This window comes from Cnephaeus nilssonii, assembly GCF_951640355.1.
Source record: "Cnephaeus nilssonii genome assembly, chromosome: 5".
NCBI classification, from domain to species: Eukaryota; Metazoa; Chordata; class Mammalia; order Chiroptera; family Vespertilionidae; genus Cnephaeus; species Cnephaeus nilssonii.
In genome coordinates, this window is record NC_137076.1 from 18,754,697 (window position 1) to 18,764,401 (window position 9,705).

The window sequence follows — 9,705 nt, forward strand, 5'->3', positions numbered from 1 at the left end:
GCGGGGCGCGCGGACGGGCAGCACCGCGCGTGCGCAAAGGGGCGGGGCGGCGCCTGCGTGCTGGGACCTTCCTGAGGGCAGGTCGGCGGGCTCCGCTCCGAGGACAGTGTGCGCCTGCGCCCTTGACTTAGCTTCCCACGGAGGAATTCTGAATGGACGGTGCCCCGCCCCCTCGCGAGGCCACGCCCTAGAGCGCGGGGAAGGAAAAAGCCACGTTCCCTCCTTGCGGCCACGCCTGCAGCGCCTACGGGGCCTATGGAGCTAGGATGGGAGAGCCCCGCCCCTTATGGAGGAGGCCTGGTCCCCGGGCTCTGGTCCCCTGTCTCCTGTCCCAAGGAAAAGCCATAAGACGGGTCCCCAACCCCTGGGGCCCAAGACCAATTGCCAAGTATGGAACTTTCGGCTCCCTCGAGGGGCGGGCCCGAGGCAAGGGGCAGGGCTTCCTGGAGCACCCCCTGGTGGGCTGGGGGCTGGAGGGACTCGGATGGTAGTTGGAGGGCCCTGGTGGACCCCAGTCCCTTTTTATGTTTGTGCAAAAAATAAACGGGGAGAGAGAGGAGGATGGAATTTCAAAAGCACATGCGCCCTCCGGCGCCCAAACCCTGGGGGCCCAGGGAAGGGCTCTGGGGCACCCGCATTTCCCTATGGGTTTTTTCTCCTCTTTACCCCCCACATGCCCAGTCCGCATACCATAGAGTTCAACTCACTCATTTGGCAGATGGCAACAAGCCGCAAAGAGTTGCTGAGGGACCCAGTGCCAGCCTTGTCCCCACTCCCTTTGGCCTGTGTGCCCCATCCAAGGGTGGACTGAGATGACCCCACAGAGCTCCCCATTGCTGCTAACCCCCCTCAGGGGACCTCCCCCAACCCTTACAAGGAATGGGGGTCTGGGCCAAGCCTACTACTGCCCCCTCCCACTTCTGGTTGCCAAGAAAAAACCCTGCCCTCAGCCCTTTCTGCTAGGACCCCATGGGAGATACCCTGGGAACTCTTGACCTCCTGCCAACAAAAAGTAAGGATTTGGGATTTTTCTGGACCCAGCCCCCTGCCTGTTTCTTCCTGTCCCAGAATTCTCCAGACAGGAAAGAACAGAAAGAGACTAGAACTCAGCACAAATATCTCCTCCTGTAGAAAACCATCACTGATCCCCCTCAGGACGTCCCCACCCTTTGCCCTAGAAGCAGTGGGACTGGGGGTGTTTGTGAGGGGCTCTGTTTTCTCCAAATTGGAGTCAGGCCTCTCAAGCCCACACAGGCTGTTGGGCACAGGGATGACAGCGAGGCATGCCTAGTTGAATTATGTCCTGGGGAACATCTGTGTGTGCCCACCCATCCACATGTGTGTCTGTCCGTGACCATCCCCATTATCAGCCTCCCCCTCCAACACAGATCTGGGCACACAGGGGGCACTTGAGCCAGACTGTGGTTGAGTCACAAGACAGAGTGAAGAGGGGATATGGAAGAGACGGGAGAGGGATCCAGGGAGTGGGAAGGGTTTGAAATCAGGAGCAGCAGGGCTCAGAGAGGAGCAGGACTTCCCCCAAGGCCACCCAGCAAGTGTACTTAGTGCCCAAGCTTGGGTGATATATCTAGGCTTTTGCCACCTCACCTGGGGTGACCAGGGTTCTTAGCCCTGATGGGGTCTCAGGGTTGCATGGGCCTTGCTTCATGCCAAGATATGGCCCAAGTTTTGGGGGCGCATGCAGGATCAGGAAGAAGATGAAGTGGGGTGGGCCTCTGAGGAGGCAGAGAGGTGGACAGTGAGGGACATCTTGGACGGAACCAATCCCCTCCCCAAGAGGGACAGGCGCAGAGTAAGGACCCAGACCAAGAGAAGGAGGGAGAGAAGGTAAATCGGGAAAGTGGGATCACACCCCAATGGGGACAGAGAGAGACTCAGAGATGGGGAGCTACAGAGACAGGGGAGGAGAAAAGGCAAAACTGGTGACCTAGAAGGAGAAGGGACCGGTCTCACCTAGAAGGGTTTCCCTAAAAGGAGGAGGTACCTGGCCATGTCCCCCAAACTCTCTGACTCAGGCACCAGAGCCTGACACCTCTCCATACCCCCATCAGAGATGCAAAAAATACTTCACACCCAACTAGAAATCCTTGGGACCTCTCTGCTGGGACCTCAGAGACCTTTTCGTCCCCAACGTCCAGCCCCTGCACTGTCCATCTTGCAGATGGGGGCACTGAGGGGCGGGACAGCAGGAATACCCTAGAGTCACCCCAAACTCTGCTGTCTGGATGCAGAGGAAGGGGAGCTCTCTGGGGACTTGGTTTGTATCTCGACCCTGAATGTCCCCTGAACATGCTTTCCTAAAAATTGTCAAGGACCAAAGTCGTCTTCGCTGACACGTGTTGCTTTTCTCTTTGCCTTTTATTTTTTTAAAAGAGAGAAATCCAGTTGATGGTGTTGAGTAAGACCACCTCCCCACCCCCCCACCCCCACCCTCCCCTCACCCCTGCCCAGCCATAGTGACTCTTTCCAGGCTGGGTCACAGGTGTAGGATTCCCTGAGCATCCCGGCCACACAGGTGGGTGGAGGGAGTTCAGACCCACCCCCGGCCCCGCCCCTCAGACCCTGAAACCTGCCAGGGAGGTTCTTCCTCTACACGTCTCCTCTTAGCATGTAACTGCAAATGTGAAAGCAAAACACTTTAACTCCACCCTGTCGGTCTAGCATCGCCACCGATGCCCCCGTTTTCTCTGTAAATATGTGACTTGGAACAAATGTTTAAAACCCATGAAAAGTGGTCATGAATGCATGATGTGGAGATGTTTTGCACTACTCTGATTTTTTGGTCTCTGTAAAAATATTTTATTAACAGCAGATATTAAAAAAAGAAAAAGCACCCAGCCTCCGACACATGGTGATGGCTTTGCATTCCCACAAACACAGAAACGCTCACATAGCGTTTTCCAGGTGCAGATGCTGTGGAACGTGCTTCCTGTCCAGGACGCAAGTCCCACAACTGGCGTTGCCCACTTCACGGAGCAAGAAAAGGGGTGGAGTCAGGATGCGAAGCCAGGGACACACTCCCCCCCCCCCCCCCCCCCGCAATTCAACCCCGAGCCCCATGTTTGGGATCTTGTTTTGTTTTGATGTAGCAGGTGAGAGTCTCATTTTATTTAATTACTCTCATTTTATTGTTTTATTTATTTAATCTCAAAGAACGGAAACTTCCTTTTGCTACAACTAAACTTAATTTCTGCTTTGAGCCTTCATCTCATCAGGGAGCAGAAACTGAGTCTCATTCAGCTCAGATTCCCTCGGTCAATTCAGGGACTCCCCTCCTAAGATCTGGGCTACTTCTGTATTTGAGTGGCCAGAGCCGGGCCATGGGATTCTCCATCGGGAATGGGTTTCATGAATGCTTTTAGTTGCAAATAAAATAAAAAAGGGCTTGCCCTAGCCGGTTTGGCTCAGTGGATAGAGGGTCGGCCTGTGGACTGAAGGGTCCTGGGTACAATTCCGGTCAAGGGCACATACCTCAGTTGCAATCTCCCCCCCGCCCAGGCCCTGGTGGGGGTGCATGCAGGAGGCAACCAATCGATGTGTTTCTCTCACATCAATATTTCTCCCTGTCTTTCCCTCTCTCTTGCACTCTCTCTAAAAATCAATGGGAAAATATCCTCAGGTGAGGATTTTAAAAAAGGGGGGCTAAAAGTGGAACTTTTAGCCATAACTCAGCCATTCCACCCTCAAGACCTGCACGTGGGCAAAAAGACGAAAAGCAGCCTCAATGTGGTCTTTTCGCACGGGAAAATGTACAGCTATAAACATAGATGAACCACAGCTGTCTGCCTGATGTCGAAAGGGGCAGCCCGCCAGGGGCCCTGAGTGTCCCCACACGTTCTCGGTGACAGTGCCAGACGGAAGACCTTATCTCTTCCCCGAGACTCAGCAGTATCCATAGCAAACCAGGTGGGCCATGCAGCGTTGGGTAACTGCTCACTCCCTGATGGGGCAGCTGGCTTGTTTGCTGCTTGTTTGCTACAAACCGTGCTCATCCTTTGGCGCTGTGTCCCTCAGTAGGTGGGGTCCATCATGTCACCCACGGGGCTTGAAGACGAAGGAACATGCTGCTTGCTGTGCTGTGGGAAACATTTATTTGCAACTACAAGCATCGTGCTCTGATCCTCGGAGTCTCAGAGTTACACCCATGGACCGGGAACAGGTGTACTTCTGCCATTCTCCATGAATAAGGTTTTTCTCTGACAAATGACACACGTGAATCTTAGAAATGTGATGTTGAGGGGGAAAAGTGGGTCCCAGGAGGCATCAGAAAACAAACATGACACCACATTTGTAAAGCCCAAAGACTAGCTATACATATTTCTACCCACAAGATATACCCACAGAGATATAACCATGATACACAAATGTGATTAATAAAAGATAATAAGCATGGAACTAAGGATTAAAAAATTGAGGATTCCACTTCAGACCCATCAGGATAGCTACTGTTTTTAAAAAAGTGTTAGCAAGGCCCAGCCGGTGTGGCTCCGTGGTTGAGTGTCGACATGTGAACCAGGAGGTCAGGGCACAGGCCCAAGTTGCAGGTTGGATCCCCAGTAGGGGGCGTGCAGGAGACAGCCAGTGGATGATTCTCACTCATCATTGATGTTTCTATCTCTCCCTCTGCCTTCCTTGCTCTGAAATCAATAAAAAACATATTTAAAAAAATAAAAAGTGTTAGCAAGGATGTGGAGAAATTGGAACCCTTGTGAACTGTAAGTGGGAATGTAAAATGGTGCAGCTGCTGTGGAAAACAGTATGGAGGTTCCTCAAAAAATTTAAAAAAGAATTACCATGTGACCCAGCAATTCTACTTCTGGATATAGGTATCTGAAAAGAAATGAAAGCAGAGTCTCAAAACATACTTGCACACCCATGTGCATAGCAGCATTAGTCACAATAGCCAAAAGATGGAAGCAACCCGAGTGTCCACTGATGAGCGGATAAACAAAATACAGTCCATTCATACAATGAAATATTAATCCGCCTTAAAAAGGAAGGACATGCTGACATGCTACAGCGTGGTGAGCACTGAGGACATGGTGCTGAGTGAAATAAACAGAACACAAAAGGACAAGTACTGTGTGATCCCACTTATATAAGGTCCCTAGAGGAGTCAAGGTTCATAGAGAGAGAAAGTGGAATGGGTGGGTGCCAGGGTCTGGGGGAGGGGAATGGGAAGTTGGTGTTCAACGGGGACAGAGTTTCTGTTTGGGAAGATGAACAGTTCTGGAAATGGATAGTGCTAATGGTGGGACAACAACGTAAATGTACTAAACGCCATGAGGCCGTACACTTGCCTGTGGCTAATTTTATCTGAATTTCACTTCAATTTAAAAAACAACAACAAACATAGGTGGCTGGCCAGATTTGGTTCACGGGCCATAGTTTGCCAACTCCTTGACCGGATCAATTCTTCTTCAGCTCCCCCTCCTTGCTTTTCCCATCCTTGGGCCAACTCTGGCACCATCCTCATGCTCACTCCACCCTCCACTCACACCCGGACCCTCAGCCTCAGCTTATTACCCTATTCTCGCACTCTCATCCCCTTAATCTACCCTATTCTCTCCCCCATTTATGCCTTGCCTTTTCTTTTTTTTTAATATATTTTATTGATTTTTTACAGAGAGGAAGGGAGAAGGATAGAGAGTTAGAAACATCGATGAGAGAGAAACATCGATCAGCTGCCTCCTGCACACCCGCTACTGGGGATGTGCCCGCAACCAAGGTACATGCCCTTGACTGGAATCGAACCTGGGACCCCTCAGTCCGCAGGCCGATGCTCTATCCACTGAGCCAAACCAGCTAGGGCTATGCCTTGCCTTTTCATCACGTCACCTGCCAACATAGCAGGGTCGCCCAGGCAATGCCCACAAGATGTACATTCCGTTTCCTGGAGGGTTTAACACAATTATGTGGTTCATGATCTCCGTAAAATTACATTTCATTACACAATTTATTACATCGCATATAATTACTCTGCTCCTAATCCTGCACTTACATATAAGAGTTTCTATGACTACGCATCCTACAATTACACAATCGTTCTTACCATCCCCATACTGTGCGGTAATTAACGAGAAGGAAGTTGTGGGTAGACAGCAGCACCCGCCCCACCCAACCCCGTTCCTGCAGAGGCTGCAAAGCTGCTGCCATGCTCTCAGGTTCCCATGTTTCTGAGCACCTGTTTGGGTCCACCAGCCGGAGGCACCCGTGGGACTTTATTTATTTTAAAATATATATTTTATTGATTTTTTACAGAGAGGAAGGGAGAGGGAGAGAGTTAGAAACATCGATGAGAGAGAAACATCAATCAGCTGCCTCTGCACACCCCCTGCTGGGGATGTGCCCGCAACCAAGGTACATGCCCTTGACCGGAATCGAACCTGGGACCCTTGAGTCCACAAGCCGGTGTTCTATCCACTGAGCCAAACCAGTCAGGGCTACCAGTGGGACTTTAGATGAAAGAAGGAACTGCTATCTTGGTTTTTCCTTCTCTTCACTCGGTTAGCAGCCAATGTTGGTGGGCATGGAAAAGCAGGGGTGCTGGCCAGTGTGGCTCAATGACTGAACATCAACCCATGAACCAGGTCGCAGGTCAAGGCCTATGCCCGAGTTATGGGCTCAATCCCCAGTAGGGGGCGTGTGGGAGGCAGCCAATCGATGATTCTCATCACTGATGTTTCTCTCTCTCTAAAAATAAAAAATCAATAAAAACATTTTTAAACTGGCCTGGCCGGTGTTCTCAGTGGTTAGAGCATTGGCCCAGGCACCAAAGGGTTGCAGGTTCGATCCCTGTCTCTGGTTGGGGTGTGTGTGGGAGGCAAGCAATCAATGTTTCTCTCTCCCCCCCTTCACTCTCTCTAAAACTCAATGGGAAAAATATCCTCTGATGATGAAAGAAAGAGAGGGGGGGGAGGAAGGAAGGAAGGAAGGAAGGAAGGAAGGAAGGAAGGAAGGAAGGAAGGAAGGAAGGAAGGAAGGAAGGAAGGAAGGAAGAAGGAAGGAAGGAAGGAAGGAAGGAAGGAAGGAAGGAAGGAAGGAAAGAAGAAAGGTAGTTGTGGATCCTATTCCTTAATCACAGATATGAGGACTGTGCCCGAAGTTGGAGGTTTCAAGGACCCCCTGACTTCCTGTCTCCTGTGATTGTGGAGAGACTCAGTCCTGCTCCTCTGCACCAGAATTTGGCAAACAATGGCCCCTGGGCCACATCTGGCTCACTGCTTGTTTTTATAAATGAGCCTGCAACTGAGGTACATGCTCTGGACCAGGAATCGAACCCGAGACCCTTTGGTGCAAAGGCCGACACCCCAATCAGTGAGCCACGCCGGCCAGGGCTGTGGCTGTAACTGTAATGGCAAAAGGAACTTTGCACAGGGGATTAAATTAAGGATTTTGAGATGGCAGGGAGGTTATTCTGGATTATCTGAGTGGGCCCTAAAGGCAGTCAATCCCCAGGGTCCTTACAAGCGGAATCAAAGACGTCAGATGAAGAAGCAGATGTGCTGATGGAAGCGAGAGGTGAGGGCGGTGCAGAAAGGGGCCCTACGCCCAGGAGCTGGAAAAGGAAGAACACGTTCTCCCCCAGGTCCTCCCACGGAGCCAGGCCTGCTGACACTTCGTAGCCAGTGAAACTGATGTCAGACGTGAGAATAAATTGCGTTGTTTTATTACTTGTTTTTAAAATCCTCACCTGAGGACATGCTGAGAGAGAGGAAGGGAGGGAGAGAGAGAGATTGACGTGGGAGGGAAACATCGACTGGCTGACTTCCGGACACTCTCTGACTGGGGATCAAACCCGCAACCCAGATAATGGAACTGGCAACCCTTCGGTACACTGAGCCACTGCAGCTGGGCCATGTGTGTTAAGTCACTAAATCTGTGGACATTTGTTACTGCAACCATAGCAAGCTAAGACAAGGAGCTGATGGACCAATGGAAGGTTTTTTCCATGAACATGAATCATTTTTCTTTTTTTTTTAAACTGTAGTCTTTTTAAAAATATATATATATATATTTTATTGATTTTTTACAGAGAGGAAGAGAGAGGGATAGAGAGTTAGAAACATCGATCAGCTGCCTCTTGCACACTCCCTACTGGGGATGTGCCCGCAACCAAGGTACATGCCCTTGACCGGAATCGAACCTGGGACCTTTCAGTCCGCAGGCCAACGCTCTATCCACTGAGCCAAACCGGTTTCGGCAACATGAATCACTTTTCAATTAAAAGTTACATTAAAATACTATACACACACACACACACACACACACACACACTATAACTACACACACACACACACACACACACACACACACACTATATCCTGGCCGGGTGGCTTTGTTGGTTGGGCATCGTCCTGTGCACCAAAAGGTTACTGGTTCAATTCCCAGTCAGGCATATGGCCAGGTTGTGAGCTAATCGATGTTTCTCTCCCTCTCCCTTCCTCTCTCTCTAAAAAGCAATAAAAACATTTAAAACACTACCTATAGGAAACATTACAGAAGGATGCGGTTCCCCTGGAGGGTAAGAGAAAAGGAAAGATCTAAGTTAGATAATTGATGTGAGGGTGGGGCATTCAAAATGAAATTCAGGTTCCCAGGCACTGCCAACAAGCTTCTAACCCCTTCAATCTGGAGGCAGAGCCTGAAAATCTATGTTTTAATCAGAGACATTTTGCAGCAAAAAAAACCACTGCATGCCACAAAGACCCTCTAGACTCATGTCCCCAAGAGGTCGAATGGTACTGGGTGCAGAGAGTCTCCATCCTGGCATAGGGGGCTTTGGGAGCCCCCTCATTCTTTGTTCTGGGGCTGCTTTGTGCTCACAAGGATGTTTATTTTTTATTTAAAAAATATATTTTATTGATTTTTTACAGAGAGGAAGGGAGAGGGATAGAGATTTAAAAACATCAACCAGCTGCCTCCTGCACACCCCCCACCAGGGATGTGCCTGCAACCAAGGTACATGCCCTTGACCGGAATCGAACCCGGGACCCTTCAGTCCACAGGCCGACACTCTATCCACTGAGCCAAACCGGTTTCAGCGCTCTAGGATGTTTAGCTGCATCTCTAGCTTCTGTCCACTCAATACCAATCGCATGATCACCAGGAATGTCTCCGACATCAGCCCATGTCCCTGAGGGACCATGTCACTCCCAATTGAGATCCACTGGATTAAAACACGATTTGAAAACATGCAACTGTCACAGATGAGAAGTGACTCCATGTCCCCTAAGAGGAGGCTGGTTACTCACCTCAGATCAGCCACCCTGGATGAAGGGTGAGGCGTTAACAAGGAAAGAACTACGCTGGCCTCTACGGGTTCCAGCTATTATCAACTTACCCAACTGAAACACAGACTCCAGCAGCAAAGATGTATCACATGATCCTGTTCACTGCGTGCTGTGATATTCTCCAACCAGAATGGCCCAAACGGGTGGTCTCCCACCACAGAATCGTGTATGTTACAACCCAAAAAGAACCGGCAGAACCACAGCGTAGATTAGGCCCGAAAGATGTTGTGAAAGTTTAAAAGGAAATTGATCCCATGTTTAGGAAATAAACATGTGTTGGATGGGGGAAAAGAAAGCAGGTTGCAGTAGAGTTTATGTAACATGATCCTCTTTTTTATTATTTTTAAAAAATGTGTTTATTGATTTCAGAGAGAGAAAAGGAGAGGGAGAG